This window comes from Phyllostomus hastatus, unplaced genomic scaffold (genome assembly GCF_019186645.2).
Source record: "Phyllostomus hastatus isolate PE091 unplaced genomic scaffold, TTU_PhHast_1.1 phas_contig_1, whole genome shotgun sequence".
Lineage (NCBI taxonomy): Eukaryota > Metazoa > Chordata > Mammalia > Chiroptera > Phyllostomidae > Phyllostomus > Phyllostomus hastatus.
The window spans coordinates 15,908,855-15,928,788 of record NW_025333498.1 but is presented as its reverse complement, the minus strand read 5'-3'; positions in this window follow the sequence as shown (position 1 = coordinate 15,928,788).

Here is a 19,934-nt window from a genome sequence, read left to right as displayed (position 1 = left end):
GATGTTTCTGCTAATGCTTCTCTGACCTCCTTTCTCACCTTGCCAATGTCAGGGTTAAACATTACCAGCCCCTAACTCTTTCTGTCCTTTATATGCACTTCTATTTTCATACTAAATGTTAATTATAAGTTTGCTAATCTGCCTCCCCTTTGATATTATGAGCTCCCCAAGAGCAAATGTTTTAATGTAGTATAAATTTTTGCCTTTTAGGGTTCTGTGCAGTGTCCTGCACATAGTAGGTGTTCAATAAACCTGTGTCAAACTCAACAGTTGAACTGAACATGGTAGATACAGCTAGTGATCTACCCAAAACTAATCTATCCTTCCCCTTACCACTAGGACCCCAGTTTTTTTTTCAGGGGAATCTCTGTCCTTGGCAAAAAACAAAACAAAACAAAACAAAACAAAACTTTACCACTTGTCAGATTAGGGCTTACAGGTTGAGTCTATCTAGAGAGCTTTTACTTTCCCGATTAGAAAAACAAGCTCAGTGGACATCTACTTTCTGCCCCCCACCCTTGCTGCTGCTTCTAGCATGAGCTGAAAATTTGGGTTGGGAGTGGGGTAGCCAGGCTAAATATTAACATCTAGATAAGGAGTGTGGAAATGTATTAACGTTAACCAGATATCAATATTTTTAATTAAAAGAAAGTGTAAGTGGTGGATAAAAACCAAGAAAAAAAGATACTTGCTTTTGAAGTTATTTTTGCCATCCATCTTTAGTGTTAAATGACAATGCTCCATTGAGTGGCTTGATAACACTGACTATATTCTGAGGTCCTGGTTGCCAGTTGGATGACCAGCAACCTTTTCTCCCTCAGTCCCACAACCATCATGTCTGTCTCATGGACAGCAAAGGGGATTTATTTTATAGTCACTGAGCATTACAGATCTCATTTTTGGCAATGACAAGAAGACAAACCTCAAAGGACCCCAAGTCTAGGAGATAATCTTTCTGTTGTTATTGCAATTCAGTTCTCAAGTGCTGTGGCAGAGATTGCTAATTACCCTTCAATATCTGTACTCTCCTTTGTGTTTTAGTGGTAAAACTCCCAAGTTTTAGCTGGGAATATGGCAGCTCAGCTAGAGATTATATTTCCCATACTCCCTTGTCACTAGACATGGCTGTATGAATGTGCACTGGCCTACGGAATGGCCAGGTGTAATGTATATAAATTCTGTTTGGCTAAAAGAAGATGACTGCTATTTGTTTCTTCTGTCCCCACTTCTGGGGGGAGCTTGGATATGGGTATAGTGGCGGTGAACTATTTTTGATCTTACAGAATAGAGCAACATTCTGTAACAGGAATCCAAACTATGGTCCATGAGCCAAATTTACCACCTGCTTTTATATAGCTTAAAAGCTAAGAATGGGTTTTACACATTTAAACAGTTCCAAAAAAGAGAAAACAGAACACTTTGTAATCCATGAAAACTATATAAAATTCAGATTTTTGCATCCATAAGTAAAATTTTACAGGAACACAGCCGCATACATTCATTGATGTATTCTCAATGGTTGCTTCTGTGCTCTCAGAGCACTGTTGGGTAGGTGCAGGAAGCCCATATGGCCCGAAAAGCTTAACATGTTTACTAGCTGGCCCTTCACAGAAAAGTTTGCTGGCCCCTGCTCTAGAAAATGGTGTAGCCTCGAGATAGATGACACCAGAATCTGACTACATGAAGTACAGCCACTTGACCTTCCAAAGGATGCCTTGAAGCTTGGTTTTAAATGAGAGAGACAAACATCTGTCTTGTTTAAAACACTGTTATTTAGTCTCTGTTAAAGCAACTAAGCCAGAATCTTAGCTAATACAATTACTAAAAGACACTTCTTAAGTATTGTCAGTGATAAGCCACATTTAAATGGGAAGAAAAAGGGAAAACTACTTCTTTCAAAGGAAGCGAATGTCTCATACCAATGACATTTCTTTTTTAAATTTTTTTTATTTTAATCTTTGTTCAAGTACAGTTTTCTCCCTTTTACTCCCATTCCAGCCCACCCACCCAACACTCCCCACTTCCCTCCCATTACCACCTTCCCCCCAGTTTTTGTCCATGTGTCCTTTCAATTTGTTCCTATAAACCCTACCCATTTTCCCCTGAAATTCCCTCTTCTCTCCCCTCTGGTCACTGTCAGTCTGTCCTCTATTTCAGTGACTTTGTTTATATTTTGCTTTTTCTTTGTTTTGTTGTTTAGGTTCCTGTTAAAGGTGAGATCACATGGTATTTGTCTTTCACTGCCTGGCTTGTTTCGCTTAGCATAATGCTTTCCAGCTCCATCTAAGCTGTTGCAAAGGGCAGGAGCTCCTTCTTTCTTTCTGCTGCATAGAATTCCATTGTGTAAATGTACCATAGGTTTTTGATCCATTCATTTACTGATGGGCATCTAGGTTGCTTCCAGCACCTAGCTATTGTAAATTGTGCTGCTATGAACATCGGGGTGCAAAGGTTCTTTTGGATTGTCTTTCAGGGTTCTTAGGATATAGTCCCAGCAATGGAATTGCTGGGTCAAAAGGCAGATCCATTTTTAGTTTTCTGAGGGAGTTCCATACTGCTTTCCATAATGGTTGTACCAGTCTGCAGTCCCACCAACAGTGCACTAGGGTCTGCTTTTCTCCACAACCTCTCCAACACTTGTTGTTTGTTACTTTGTTTATGATGGCCATTCTCACTAGTGTGAAGTGGTATCTCATTTACATTTCTGTGGGTGACATTTAATGGGTTATTTCCCCAGGACCTGTAAAAGGGACTACTAGGGATTCTTGAACAGTGCAGAATGTGGTGAAATGGTGCTGGCTGAACATTATTTTACTACTCTGGTATGAAAAGAATTAAAGTTGAAAAAAGCTTGTTAATGAAGTCCTCTCCCCCCTGCCCCGCCCCTAGAATTCCCTGTACTCCTCCAGGAGGATGTTGAAGAACAACAATAACAATAACAACAACAACAACAACAACAAATACAATTATTGAGTGCTCACCTTGTGCCAGGCACCATTTGAAGATCTTTGCATCTATTATTAACTCTTTTTAACTTCCCAGTCCCCGTATGTTAGGTACTTTTATTATCAATCTCATTTTAAAGGGAGTTACATCCTTGGAGAAGGTAACTTGCTGAAGGTTACACTGCTAGTAAGTGGCAGAGCCCGTTCCTGAAGCCCGCTCACTCCAGAGCAGATATATAGCCACTTTGTGTCATTTTGAATCTTGGCAAAAAGTAATAAGGACCTGATTCAGGACTTCTATGTTGGCTAGAGAAATGGAAATGAAGGAAAAATGGAAATGCAAAGAACTCTGAAGCAAAAGAATCTCCAGACAAAGAAGGTGGCATCAGTGTGGTCAACAGAAGGCAACAGAGAACCTGGAAATAGTTACACTGCAAAGGGTCGTAGAAGTCAGTCCAGTCTTCCAGTTTCAGACCTGGCTGAGGGTTGGAATCAGACAGGGATTTATTAAAATACAGATTCCCAGGATCTTTCACAAGATGAACAAAACAGACCTACTTGGTCAATATCTCCTGGGCTATATCTAACCTGGCAAAAATGTAAAAGTCTAAGATTACTTTTGATGATGACATATAACAACAAGAACACTTAACCACTGCCAGTGGTAGTGTAATTGGTATACGTACTTTGGGGAGGAATGCATGTATACTATGACCTAGTAATTGCATTCCACAGTATGTACATGTGTACACACACACATACATATACAAGAAAATAATGCATAAAACAGCATTAAAAATGGAAACAAATGTCCATCAATATAGGGGAAAGATAAATAACTTGTGGTATATTTATATAATGGGCTGCTACTGAACATGAGTAAAAATTAATAAATGATAGTTATACACAGTCATTATGGATCAATCTCATAAAATAATGTAGAGCACCCTGGCTGTTATGGCTCAGTGGATTGAGTGCTGGCCTGCGAACCAAAGGGTCATGGGTTCAATTCCCAGTCAGGGCACATGCCTGAGTTGAGGGCCAAGTCCCCAGGAGAGGCTGTGTGAGAGGCAACCACACATTGATGTTTCTCTCCCTCCCTACCCCTCTCTCTAAAAATAAATAAATAAAACCTTTAAAATATAATGTAGAGCAAAAAGGGCAATTCACAGTTGTATAGATACCATATGAATTTATTAATATACTTGTTCAAAGTCAAGCAAAACAATATTTTTAAGAATATATTTATATGCAGTGAAATAAAGAAAAGCAAAGGAATAAAATTTGAGATAATGGTTACCTTTCAAGGAGTGGTAGGGTATGCTATGTGTAAATAGTATATAGGGGCTTTAAAGGTAATTGTAGTATTAGTTTTTTTCATTAAGTGAGTGGTGGATACCCATGCATTCATTTTCTTACTCTATAAACTGGGCACATACACTATATACAGGGTGGGTCAAAAGTAGGCTTACAGTTGTGCATATGGAAAATACTACAATAATAAATAATACTACAAGAATAAACTGTGTTTTATGTACTCAGAACTATAAACCTATTTTGGCCCCACCCTGCATACTCATTTATAAGTATAATGGCATTCATAATTTTAAAAATGTAAGAAAATGTGGCTTACAATATAAAAATATTTACTTCAAAAATTTTTTGGTTGCAAAATGGAAAATTTGAATTTTTATCAATAGGAGACTGGGTAAATACTATAATAAACTATATTATGGGATATTATGTAGGAATTAAAAAGAATAAGTCCACTATTTGTACATTGATTTGGACAGATGTCCACAATATATTAAAAGAAGAAAACAAGTTATACAAAATGTGTATATCATCCATTTTAATAAATAATCACAATAAAACCACCAATGAAACTCTATATGTTTGTATGTGTTTATATGGCATGAAAAATAAGTAAAGTAGATACATATTTGGAAAGAGATTGCCAGTTGCCTTCCTTTCAGCCATTTTCTCATTCCTCTTTAGAATTATAATTAGTTTTTATCTAGGAATAGTGCCACCCAGGATAAAAGACTACATTTCCCAGCATCCTTTGCCATGGGCATGATCTTGTAATTCATGAGTCAATAAGATATATACAAAATTGTGTGCTTAAAAGGAGACTGGGAGGGATTCCTCCACCTCTTTTATACTTCCTCTGCCTTTGCACCTTCTTCTGGCCTGCAATGTGTCTCTGTTGGCTGGAGCACAAACAGCCATTTTTGGATCAGAAGGTGACTTTGAGGATGGTAACCATGGGCTAGGATGGTAGTGTGCCACAGAAGGACAGATGCCTGAGTTCCTGACAACACCATGGAGTCACTATGTCAACCCTGGACATCCTTGCTCTGGACATCTTTTATGTGTGAGAGAAATAAACTTCTCTCTGTAAGTCATTTCTGCCTGGTGTATTTCAATTATACACAACTAAGCCTAACCCTAACCCTAACCGATACACATGCCATATTTAACATGGGCTATCTCAGGAGAGTGAGATTGAAAGCAAGATTGGAAGAAGATAAAACATTATCACATTTTTATTTATATTTTCATATTGTTTGACTTCCTAAAACACACACAAATTACCTTTATAATTTAAAGACTCTCTAAGTAAGTTTTAAAAAGAAGAAAAAAGAAAGCCTTCCAAGTGCATACGATGTGATTGATGTCAGGATTGAGAACCTCCCAGCTCATTTCACAGGTATGCAAAAACTGAAGCCTAGAGTTCATACAGTGAGTCAGGAAGGTAAGGCAAGAACTAGAACCCAAGCCTTTGGATTCTCAGCCCGCTATTCTTCCCCTGAAGGCATAACAGAAAGGATTTTAAAAGGTGAGACCCTGAGAAACTAGAAAGTTGGAAGAACGAAGTAGAAACAGCCTGGTTTCTGATAGGTTTCAGGTTTGCATGGGATGTCCAAATGGCTAAATTTAAAAAAGCTGACTGGATGAAAAGTGAGAAGTAGGTTTGAATCCAGATGGATTTACAGCTCTGTTCTAGAACCTCCTCTGAGAAAGTCTTGGCCGTGTTTCAAGTGGCCAAAACCTGTCTGGTGATTTAGACAGGTGGCAAGCTTTGAAACACTGGAAATCTTTTATTTTCTGGCTTGTTTGTCACTGGAAATAAGAACATCCCGACTAAGGCCTATAATGGGGACTTCCCCATTTAAAATTCTTAAATGTGAACTTACAGATAAAATTAAATAATTAAACAGTATAATAACAAAATATAATTTTAAGTGCTTATAAAAGGAAATAGTCTTTATCTAAAACAGAAGTTGGCTTAGGGTCATATTTTTAAACTGTAACTTCCTACAGATTTCTAAAGTTGTATTTTTTCTCAGTTAATTTTAACCATCTAGAAAATGATTTGCATAACATTCTTTTGTTCACCTATGGAAACACAAGTAAGCACAAAGATAGGATTCTTTCAAGCTGAAAATATAAAAATCATGATAAAAATAATTGGAGTTCACTCAAATTTATTGCCTTTTATCACACAAGTTTAGCCACTATTGCCTACGGTGGACAATCCAGTGTCGGACTTTGGTCATTTTCCCTCTTTCCTCACTAACTCAGGCACCCCTCATTTGCATGCCTCTTGTCCACTTCAGTTACAGGATTGAGAAAAGGTTTTGTAGAAACTCTGTAGTGCTTTTTCAAACTCTCAGCTCAAAACGTATAAGGAAATGATATATTTATTTGCTACATATTGACTCTTCCTAAGTTTCTCTCTCATACATAAAAGTGACAGGAGTTACATAGACATTACTACGAGTTTTTGTTTTTAATTTTTACTTGTTGAAACTGAGCCTCCCTGGTCTACTACCATGGAGAAAGCTCTCTCCGTTATTTCTATAATTCTAGAAAATAAAACTAGCTAAATTTCATTGTCACTAATACAAGATCGATATCATATATTTTATAAAATTCAGAATAATAAGAAAATATACTGCACTTACAGTTTTTCTTATTTTCTCTACAATGTAATCAGCTTATCAGTAAACTAAAAAGCTTATAACATGAAGCTATGAGTGTTTGGTAGCACTTCAACATTTCAGAGAACACATGTTGCTAATGGCCTTTCTACTCATCTCCCTTCACTCACCCACATACCTGTGAGGCAGAGCACATGCTGAACTTGAATATCAAACATCAGAGCCAACTTATTGCAGGTGATAAGGAAACAGTCTTAGCTCTAGAAGCAGTTCATTTTTCAGTGCCAAAGGCAAAGTGTTTAGTAGGTATTTTATAGGTCCTATGTCCAGTACACCACAACACATCTGTAGTTGTTCAAACTAAAAGTACTTCACTAGAGATGAGTTCACACTGCTTGTGTGTGTGTGTCCTCATCCACACACATGTGTATGTGCACAAAAGGTTGCCCAGCAGAATATTCTTCGGGAATTTTTTAGGAAACAGCTTTGATAACTGGCTCTACATTCTTCCCTATGAAACTTTCAGATGAGCAACATCCTAAGTGTTTTGAGCACTGAGTCCTAGGCCCAAGCATTTGCAAACAGATTGTGTCATTTTGACCAATTCTCTTCGCAACGCTGGCCTCGGGTTTTTCACTTATCAGATTGGAATAGCAGTACTTCCTCTACACAGTTCTCAGGATTCAGACAGTGAGAATAAATGCTAGAAGCCCTCTGAAAACTTTATGGCACTATGAGATCAAAGGAGCCCTCGTCCAGGGCACACGAAGCAAGAGGAAGTAAACTCCTAGTCTATTGCTTGACAAGATCACCATATTAACAATGTAATTTCTTCAGCAAGGAGAATGAATCATATAACAAAAAGTCTTGATTAAGTCACATTTGGAAGATAAAACAGGCCTATCTTGTTAGAGTATCTCTATGTGCCAAAGACATAGTGTCCACAAACAGCAGGCAAAAGGGCCGGTGGCTCTAGCAAGCCCTTTTATCACCATCCGAATGCCCCTTGAGGGGCTGCCCAGACCCAGGGTGGAATGCCTCTCCCCTCTCCACAGCCCACTTAGTGAATCACCACATTGTAAAGTGTTCAACAGTTTTTACATGAATAAAATAAAAATTAAGTTTTCTGGGTGTGTTTGGTTTATCACAGTAAGTCTGTGTTAATATTTCCTAATCATAGTGACCTCAGCCTGCCAGAATGCACAGGCCCCTAATCCTCACTGTAATGTTTTCTCATTAGCTACGCAGCATTGCCACACCAGTGGCAGCAACCAAGCACTGCCTCAGGCACCACTGGAATTAATTACTAGAAGAAACACTGCTGTTTTGAATTGTCATCTTGAATTTATCACTTGCCACTTAATGTAACTCATCTGACCTAATACCTCCATTGTGTCACCGGGGGCCTTGGCATGGGTTTCACCAGGGTAATAGCAGGGGGGTTCTGTATACCTAATGCGGCTGCAATGCCAAACGCACAGCTGCTGGAGGCCTGGTTAAAATCCTACCCTGGAGGCAAAGCACACTAACAATGCCCCTAGCAAATTGCAGATTACCCATACGTCATGTTCTATCTGAAGCTAAGAGTGATTCAACGATAGGCCCCATACATCTAATTTCTGCTGCTTGGAGAAGATAATCTTTCATTTCTTTGGACGGAACAGCCCTCACTGCTTTTTTTTTCATGCTATGTTTTTGAACATAATAAAACTGGTTATTCATGTATGGAAGGAAAAGTGGCTCTGGGGGGACCTGTAGTGCTGGGTCTGGGGTGCTTTTCTTATAAATTCTGAAGAAATCACTCATTAAATTACTCACACAAAGAAATGCAATTTCATCATAGGTTATGTTTCCATGGGCAAAGGAACAAAAGTATAACCCAGGTTGAAGTCTGTGCTGTCCATCGGCAGGGCTAAAATTCACCCCACACTTGTGAGGGTCATTCTGTGTCAGCTATTTTAAAATGCACATTTAATAAGGGAATTAGTGATTTGGCTAGTTTCATTAAGCCTAAGAAATTATTTCAGTATGAAAAATAAGCTTTGATCCATGCTCTGAATAATAGTTTTGTTGATCAATTTTTTTCATGTGTAAAAGCCACATATTTGAAACCAACAGTTTTCAAGTTTTCTGCCCATTTTGGGTCACCTGATTGTCATTATTTCCATTTCAATCTTTCAGTTCTACTATGGCTATTATTTCAAAACATGTATGCATATGGGTATGTGCATATACATGCACAAATGCTAGCAGTCTCTAAAAGCTCATAGGCATAATGACAAAATACCACAATGTAACACCAAACCATTAAAACCCTACTGATGAACTAATAGTAAAATGGGTTTACTTTGACAACGCCAATTCCCAGCCTGTTTCACAGATGAAAAACATTTCCTTTGATTACCACACTCTACACTACGCATAGTAAACTTTGGGAGATATATAATGCAATATAAACATTAATAGTTGCACAATTGTATTGTTTTAGAAAGACTATTTATAGAGAAAATACAAAATCTTTCCCCAAAGTATACTTAGACCTAAGCCACCATAATCTTCCTGCTCATACAGCAGGAAATCTAATACACTGGCTCGATAAACCTGTAGGAAACGAAGGTTTTATGTAGCATTAAGTGTCACAATATTAAAATGCCCATATTACTTTCAATTGCACTTATAAGCTCCTTTGTAACAACCCAGGAAGTTGGTACCATTATGAGAAGAATGTTGTCCTATGTAGGAAAGGATAAGGAAAAGAAAACAGAAATCTCACCCCTTTGCCTATGCTGATCTCTGATTAATACCACTAGTGCTTTTACACAAGGGTCTCTCTCCTTTAAACCCTCTTATTCTATACCTCTTGGATCGTCAGGGTATGTCCTGTCACTGGTGACATAACATTTAAAAGAGTGTCAAAAAAGCCTTGACTGCAATGCCAGCTCGGCCACCTGACCTCTGGTTTCCTTTCCTGTAAATGGAACATTGTATGCTATGAGCTATTGAGGCTATAATTAAAGACTACAAAGCTCTTTCAAAATGCCAAGTTCTTCATTCCACAAATATTCCTTACAACTGGTAATTTAGCAGCAACAAAAATCACCACCCCAGAAGAGAAAATGGAAGCAGTTGCTTTTGTGAGTTTTGCAGAGCATCTAGCACTCTGTAGCTGCCTAATTAATACCTAAAGACAATGATGAACCACTGGTGATACTCAGCTACTAACTGGGGTCTTATAGTATCTCAGCAAGTTTCAACTTAATGGCCATTAAAATAGAGTATCTTCTATTTCTATTGCACCTGCCAACTCCCCACACTTTCTACAAGCAGAAATTCATTAACTGAAGTTCTTTACTGAAATATTAATGGCACAAAAGTACACTTCAAAGACTTAAGAAGCACCCAGGGTCAATAAACAAACAGAGTGTTCGAGGCAACAATATCCCCCATGCTTGTGGCATGCACAAGCTCCAGCAAGGAAGCCTGACAATCCTGTATTGGAGTTCATGAATCCCAATCCACTAGGCTGTCTTTGCATTTCTCCATGTGAGGGTGAATTGAAGGCATTTTCAATAAATATACAATCTCTTAGGGATATATGAACTATTGGACTATAGAAATGTTGTGATATTTGCACATAAGGAAACATAATGTTATAATACATTTATAAAGGACCGGGGTAATTTGCATGCAGGTGATGGCAAAAAGCCTTCTCCCTCTGTGCAGATGAATTAAAGACTGCAGCCTATGGGGAGCTCTGTCACCATACCTCATGTAAACCTTGTGGGCTAGATATATCTATCCTGCCCTTCAGAAATATCCGAACTGTTAACTTTCATGGTCCCACGCTCACATGAAACCTCCTCAGGCAGGCCTCAGTGCAAACACTCTGTGAAATTTTTGCTGATCTTTAGATATTTTTAAGTGACTTAAAATGAAATATTTTTAAATTCCGACTGTTAGCTTTAAAAATGTACCAGGGCATGCTGGGAATCAATGGCATTTAGTGCTGTTGCCTTGTAAAAAACCAAATCCTAAATGGTTCATCCTAATGTTATTGGCAGATGTGGTTTTATACTTTCGAATTCCTTGGAGCTGCTGGAAAGGAAAAGAGAACATATAGATATGCCCATGCAGATGAAATGACATCATAAAATACCTGACTATAAAGCAAGGGGACTGTGGCTGGATTACCTGTTATTGAAATGGGGACCTAGTACAAAGGAGAAAGAACATCATGTGCAACTGAATGTTTTCAATTACTTTTTATGGTGTTCAGTCATTCTCACCACAACGTGTGTGTGTGTGTGTGTGCGTGTGTGTGTGTGTGTATAAATGTGTGTGTATGTATATATATGAAAGATTATTTTACATTCTGAGTGAAAGAAGTGCACATGCAGCATTTACTTTGCAAATGGAGACCCTGTTGCCTCTCACCACTCTACTGAAATATGGCAAATCTATAGCAGTACCAATATAATCACCAAAATGGTTATTTTTCTGTCAATTATTCCCTTTCATCATAATATCCAGTTTCACCACAATTAACTATATTAGCCACATATTCCATAACCTGGTAATACTTGTCACATTGGTATTTAACATCAAATATACTCCATTTCCTTATGGACTGGAAATGCAATTATAGGTGTATCCTTTTCATTTCTGTTTTTTTAACAATTGCAAAAACAGTATTAAAATGCCTGTGTTACTACAGTTTAAGGACCAAAGACAAAAAGAAGTGGAAATTGCAACCACAACACAAACAACTGTAATGCAGTTCATTGTTCCAACTGGAACTTGCTAGGGCAGAAAGTAGGCACTGAAGGAGGCAAGTTCAGGTTGAGCACATAGAAAAGCTGCTCTCCAGAGCAAGGGCTGTTTTACACGAGGGTCCTTGGACATGTATCCCTGGCCATTATATGCTTTGTCCAGGTCTCCAAGCAACAGCAGAGTCCACCCCTTCTCCTCCAACCTCCCACCCTGCCCCTCATGATATCTTATTTGGGGCTAGGAAGAGAGATTTGCATACAAAATATTTTCCACCACCTGGAAAACAATCTACCTAAAAGCTAATTCCTAATGCTCACGACTGTGATGCTGGGCTCATTGCAGCCATTGTCATGCAAACACAGTTGTAAGTAATAATGTGGCCTTTAATGACAGAATGATGGACCTGCCAAACACTTGCTCCTGCCATAGACTGCTTGCATTTCCCTGCTGGAGAGCACAGAGATGCCCATCTGGGAGTTATTAACATATCCTCGTCAATTCAGAGCCGACTTTAACATAATCCATATTTGTTGGAGAAAGTCCAACATCAGCTTGAGAACAGCAGTCACGTGCCTCAATGACACATTTCAAACAGCACACTCGGAGCATGCTTGGGCAGCTAAGCAATTCAGAAATGTAAATAGCTGAGGCATTCTCCTGACTAGATAAAAAGGACAAATCCCTCTTGGCAAGAGACTGGATGCCCTCTTAATGTCATAGGAAAACAACCAACCAGGAAAGGTATAAATTTCAGAGGCATTGATTCGGGTTTGATAAGTTGCCAGGAAGGTTATCTCTTTTGGTTTATTCCAATCATGTTGGTGCAATCAATCTCAAGTCAAACCTTGGACTTCAGCTGTTGTCGGGCAGAGCTGTTTGTCTGGGATGCAGGAATACAGATGTTTTTAAACCAACAGTGTTGTACGTTGTACACTTGCTTGTTGACATATGTATAAGCCCACATCTCTCTTTAAAAACACAAAAAAAAGAGCTATGGGTTCTGTTTCAGCATCATCTGGGTTCTTGTTCTGAAGGGGGTTAGCCACTATAAACACAACCCTAGAAGAAATTATGCCCGTAAATGTAAGTCCTCATGAAATTGAATTATATCAAAATATCATGTGTGGGCTCTGGAAGTTATCTCCAAAAGAGGCTCTGCTCTTTGTAGGTACAGAACATTCCCCCTTACTTTTTCAATGATTTTAACATGCTAAAATACAGTTACATCAGATAAATTCTTTTGGTTGATAGATATTAGTGGTATCTGTGCTTTGTAAGTGAAATAAAATAAGAAATAATGGGGGTGCAGCATTTCCTTGAGGCTACCACCCCTTCCTATTGATGTGGATTTTTGTGAAAATGCAATAAACCTTATTTTTAGATTTTGTAAACCAAAGCCAAATGCAGATTCCTCCTTCAAATACTCAAATAGACTCACATGGCTTGATCACTAGATAGTAGTGTTGTACCACTATTAAATTTTCTGCATTTGATAATTATGTAGTGATTATGTGAAAGAATGTTTTCATTCTTAAGAGATACATGCCGAAGCATTTAGGGATAAAAGGTTATGATATTTGGAACTCTCTGAAACAGTTCAGCAAGAAAATAATCATAATGAATATAAACTGAAAGAAAAAATGTGGCAAAATGTTTACAATTGGTGAGGTTGGGTGAAGGCCATATTCATGTTCTTTGTATCACTTTGGCAACTTTTTGGTATGTTTGAAACTTTTCAAACTAAAAAGTTGAAAACATAAATGAGACTCACAGAAACTGATATGGAATTTGCCATTTTGAATCTTTCTCTCATTTACTGTTTTTTTGTTCAATGGTAACATTTTCTTTATGTCCTTTGCTTAATGATAACATTTTGTATAAGAGGGAGTCTCGTGGAAGGAGAGGACAGTAAGAAAAGCAGGAGAAATACCACACTGCGGGGCAGAAGAATGAAGTGGGAGAGACAAAGAAAATGGGAGTGAGGTAGAAGGGAATGCTACTGAAGGGAGAAGGCACACCTCAGGGCAGCTCTGAGCCAGAACTGCATCAGGTGCCACCAGAGAAGATGCCCTCTGCATGGGAAGAACACCTAGCAGAAGTTTTGGGGCAGATGTCTTACCTGCAGGGAAGGGATAATCCAAAAATGTCACTATCTTCTTGCAAACAGAAGTACATTGGGCAATCCAGTTGCTAATAGTGGCATGTACTTTCTTCCAGTACAGGAGAGAATTCAGCCATAAGGCAACCTACAGGCCAGACTGAGGGTTGTGCCATAGTGCCAGCTACAGTTAGGACTGTGGACAGTGTGCCCCACACCCCTCTCTGGCATGAGAACTCATCAGAGCCTATTAGCATGGAGGGGCTGGGCTGGCAGGAGGAGTCTTTACTCTTTGATATGTCTACCCTTTTCCCTACCTTTGTGGCTTGGGAATGTTGTGAAAGTTTTGACTATGAATTTAAAAATTATAAAATAGCGAATAATTTATCTTCATTAGAATATGTATAGAGTTTTTAACTCATCCTGTGAAGAGCAGAAAATGACGGTGGTGAAAGAGGTCACTATAATTCACTACCTTTCATTGTTCACCACTACCATTGTTCAGCCCAAGTTAGGAGCTGAGCTATGCCCAGAAAAGGTGTTTGTGAGTAGCCATCAGACCAGGAAGAGGTACAGATATAAACCCCCGGGGGAAGAAAAGGGCAGGGACAGATAGGCAGTACACAGGCGCAAGGTCTGATGTGTGCGAGTGACAGCCCGCTCTGGGGCATCCCCGTCTACATTATGGCTACACCCAACTGAGTAGGTGCCTCCAAGAAGCCACCCAATGAGGAGCTCCAGGGACCTCTTTCACCTATGAATTCACCTCTGTTGTCAACTCATCAGCCTCGGAGCCTGGAAATTTCCATGGACTGATGTAAACAAAGCTGAATGAGCCAAAGTCTTCTGGTCTTGAAATAAACTGAGGCAGGAAGAAGGTGGAAGAAGCTGCTTGTCTGTTGTATTTGTCATATTCTCCCCATAATTACTTTACTATATAGCTCAGATGTGCTTGTTGGACATCTCCCGGTTTTCTGCTCCCCTTGACTTTTCTTTAAAGCAGATCTTCCTTTTAGAACTACATTAGGGGATGGAGGGTAGGATTTCTTCTGGGCCCTTACTGTCCTAGAGATGGCCCCAGGCAGACAGGCAGTGGGGGTCGGAGCCAGTCTACTCAGGGGCCAGGCCTGGAGCTCTGTCCTCCATGGCTTGCCACATGGAGTTCAGGACATTTGGCACCTTTGGTGAAGTGGTATTTTGCACAGAGCATTCAGTGGGATGGAGACAGTGGGGTTTCCATGGGGGCTCTGAGGGAAATGCCAAATGACTAATATAAAAGGTTAGTTTGAGAACTGGGCATTAAACATTAAAAGTTATATCCTAGGGAAATCATGTTTGTTCTTTTAAATATGGAAACTCTTCAGCCAAATGCAGCAAATGAGGTACCTCTTCCTTCACATAATGGGAGGTTTGCTCAGTTCACACTATGAGGCAAATGTATGTAGAATATTGCTAATTCAAACTAAACTAATTCAAACTGCCTCATTGGGGTTACTTGGTATTTTACTTGAAACCTGGATTTCTCACAAAACCATGGCAGAGGGGGAAATACAGTCAGATGCTGAGGTAAGGAGGGACATCATGCCACAGTTCCTGGACTCAAATATGCTTCCTTTTCTTTTCTCACACTTTGCCCTGGGCTGGCTGCATTTCCCTTCATGATCCTATAGATGACTTATTCCCACAGACATCTAGAACCTGTGCCATGGGTGTTCATACTTTTGAATTGGCAGTGTTGAAATGAAACCTACATGTAAGACAACAATCTAGCAGCAGGCATTGTAGTTCCCATGTATTTAATCATGGAACTTGTAGTCATAAGAGAATAATACACAGGAAAGTAGAGACACTGGAATGTTAGGAAAGATCTAGAATATGAAATTTTGTCTAGTAGATCAAAACAATTTAGATAATGCCAACATTCTGCAGGGGTTTGAAAAAGAGCATCAAAGACTGACTGTGAGGATGTGCTCACTGCTTATTTCCAGCCTTACAGAGCAACCCTGGCATTTCTGGGGCCAGCCTCAGGCCTCTCTGCCCACAGGGAGCAGACACGTTACACTGAGCCATGTGTGAGAATTCAAAGTGTAATTTGTCAGCCATCTTTCAGGAAAAAATTGGGTGTCTCTCTTGAAATGGTATCTGGGAAAAGTCAGATGGCATCAGGGAGTATCTGGGAAAAGTCATATATAGAAGATACAGAACATTTAATAGGGCAATTTACTTTAACGTTTAAGATATGTTGTTTTAACCACTGCATGCATTCCAACTACATAAATAGGGTGCCATTGGGTCAAAGAAGTGAGAAATCAATTTCTACAGCATCACTCTACTCCTTCTTCAAGGATATGAGCACAACTATCTATTTCCTGCAATAACTAATTTCCTCACTGGATTGAAGAGCTGCATTCCACGACTTCTGTAGTTGTGGTTTCTTCCCTTGGGGCTAAAGTCACACCAAATGACAGAATATGCCACCTCTGCACTTGTATTTACTGAATCTGTTTATTTTTTCTATCCTCTCAGGAATGACAGAAGGAAGACCCCACTCCATGGTTCTACCTATAGGTGACAGACAGTGTAGTCTAGCCTGTGTGAGAGAGATACCAGTACCACCAGTCAAAAGAGACCAGGAGAGTGACTCATGCAATTGAGCCACATCAGAATCCCCTGGAGGACTTGTTAAGCCACAGGTTGCTGGGCCCTGTCCCAGAGTGTGTAATTCAGTAGATCTAAGGTGGGTCTGAAAATGTCCATTTCTGACAAGTTCCCAGGATATGCTGATGGTGATGATCAGAGGACTGCACTTTGAAACCACTGGGTAGGTTATGCTGCATAACAAATGAACCCAAAATCTCAGGTTTATTTTCCTTTTACATCTCAAGTCTGCCACAGGCCAGCTGCAGCTCTGATCCAGTGCCTTGTGGAACTGGAACAGCCTCTGACTGGTACGGTGCCAGTGCCACAGTAGAGAACATAGAGGACATGGTAAATTATTGGTTAGCTCTTAAAGCTTTAGCTTACATTTCATTGGCTGAAGTAATTCACACAGCTAAATTTGATATTGGTGGCAACCAAAGGGCCAGATATTATTGTTAGAATTACACAGTCTACCACATCCCCCAATATCAGTTATCCCCTTCTTCCACAGTAAATGTGCTCAAGTTTTGACTGGACAAATGGCTGCCCCAAGTAAACTCTGGATTTCTCAGATTCTCCTGCAGCTAGGTATTGGCCAATTCCATTCACAGTCAATGGAATGTAAGCAGAATGTTGTATAGTCATTCTAGAAACTTTCCTGAAATGATAGCACATACTTGTGTCTGCCCTTTCTCTCTCTCCCCATCTACTTCCTCTGCTCCCTCCTTCTCTCCTTCTCTCTCTCTGTCTCTCTGTCATTCCTTTCTTTATCCTTTTGCCTTCTATGCATATGCTAACACCTTGGAACATGAGATCAAGGCCATGCATCCAAATGGAAAAGATATAAGGTATATGGAACATCATACAAGCCTCAGGCCATCAATCTACACTTCTAGATGAGAGAGAGAAAAATTCTATCTTGTTGAAACTACTGTTATCTTAGGTTTTCTGTCACTGACATCTGAATATAATCCTAACGAATGTACCCTCAGAAATGCTTTCTTTTGAAGTCTGCTCACTTCTGTCTACAGCTTCCCATGTTCTCATTCACTGGCCAGTTTCTGAGCTTATTTCTTTCCTTCGCACTCCTTTTTATCATTCTTAGCAATGCAGTGAAACTGTCTACAGAAAGAGGTCAACTATAGCTTCATTCTTTCTAGGAACACAGGCTAAGATGATAGATGTATAGAATTTGAGTATTCTGATGCCTGGGTTTATGTGATTTGCATGCCACAGGATACCTCATCTAACCACAAGGAGAAACAATGAAGCATAAGTGTTTAAAGATACTAACTGTTAGAGGACTGTGGTCACCCTGTCTTCTCTCTGAAATTCCCATTCCCATCTCTGTGCTCTTTGTCAGCTTTTTCCCCAAATCTGCCCGTTTTCCCTTCTTCACAGTCAATGTCTATTGTCCACATGTCCCCACAGACAGAGGGAGCAGCTGGAGAAGAGGGAAGAGGATAGCGTCAACAAAAGTCAAAAGGCTGGAAGGAGGAAGAGAGAGGAATCAAATGGGAGAAGACAAGCCCCAGAGTCAAAGTGGCTCTTCCTTGCTTAAAACCAGACTCATGCATATTCAAGACCTCACTAGGAAGCAATAAGGAGCTTCAGAAACTCATCCAGAATGTTTCATCAATGCACGTAAATAAGTTACCTCTTCAGTTACACAAATGTGGTTTGCAAACTACATACACACATACTTTCAAGAGCATTTTCTTCTGCTGGAGAGCCATTTGTTGGATGCATAATCTATTGCACTAGTAATTTCATAAAACAGAGTGTCCCAAGTTGACAATGGCTTACTTCTAAAAAAACAAGCAACCAAACAAAAACTAGTTTTCATTGTCAAATAGGTTTGAGAAGCACAGCACACAATGTTCTCTCTCAAAATACCTTATTCAGAAACTCACAGTGTATGCTGGCATATTTAAGGCCCTGAGAATCCCTGGTGAAGACACTCATTTACTTCTTCATATCCAAACTTACTGGCCCGTAGAATCCTTTCTTTTTTTAAGCATATCAAATAACTTAAGGAATGTGTCTTTGAGACACAGTTTAAAAAACTCTCGAAAGAATGAAGGCACTCTGCACTACATGATGTGTTATTTTTTACAAAAGGAGTTATAGCAACCTGTATTCTTTTGAATATTCATAAAGTATTGACACTTCTCTGGGACCACACAAGAATTAAACAGAACATAGCAGTACTCAGAACCACATGCCAGTGGCACAAAACTTGAAATTTTTGGTTTATTCCAGTTGTCTAAAACCCAAAACTGTGCTGCAAGAGTACTTACATTAGAAGTAAAATGAGTCAACTGAAATAAAGAATTAACCATGATTAATAATTAATAATAAAATAACAAAGCCCATCTAAAAATGTCTAAGTGTGCAGAAGACCATGACAAGGAGGAATGATTTAAATCAAATTGTGCAGAAGAAAAAAAAAACCCAGTGAGTTTGGAAGGATACACCTTAAGTGTGACAGCCTAGGGCTTCAGTGGCTCAGTATCCTTTTCTGCCCAGAAACAGCAGTAACTAGAAAGAATTTGGGCTTTAGAGTCCACTTATCTTCATAAACTCCTGCATTTACTGCTATTATAACATTTCCCACAGTGCATTGTAATAATTACTTTTTGGTAGTTTACCTTATTATACTGTGTGATCCTTAAGGGAAGTGTTATCTCTTGCTGCTCACCCTATCTTCTCCCTGGGCATTCAATAGTCAGCACATAGTAGGCATTCAGTAATGTTTGTTGAATGAATAAACATGAGGATCCTCAATACATTTTGTATAACCACGCTGCAGCTTGAACCTTGGTGAGTTAACAGGACTGACAAGGTTTACAATGACATAGATCATGTGACCATGTGACTGTGGCAGCAGGAAAAGGGAAGAGATAGCAAAGATTTTCACTAACTGAGAATGATGGTTGCCTCTGGAAAGGGGAGCTGGGTTTCTGATGGTCAGAGGTCAGTGGGAGACTTATTCATTTACAGCCTTTTATTCATTTTTATTTTATCCCGAAAATACGGAGTATTTTCTATTCAAGGTTAATAAATAATATTTTAAAGTATCCAGGAATGACTACTGGAGTATGAATTCCTGAATGCCAGTGACTAAAGATTCAGTTTTTATATTTCCCACTCTGCTCACTAATCACCAATTAGTATTGGAATAGAACTACTGGTTGGTTGAATGGAATAAATAATAAACAAATCTAATCCAACCGCTCTACAGAATGCCTCAAACCTGCTTTTCCAGCCTTGGGTCTCCCCCAGAACAACATGCTCTGAGCCATAGAAAACTCTTGCCATTCTCTGAGCACCTCACACAGAGATGTGTTTGCATAACCTCTGCTTATAGAAGCCCTCCCCATCCTTGGAAGGTTACTTGTAAACACTAGTCCTTCCGTGAAGTCTTTCCTGAAACCCTTACCAACAATTAGAATTAATCCCCCATTTTTCTGTACAGTAGTCCCCCTAATCCACAGGCGATACATTCCAAGATCTCTAGCAGATGTTCAGAAA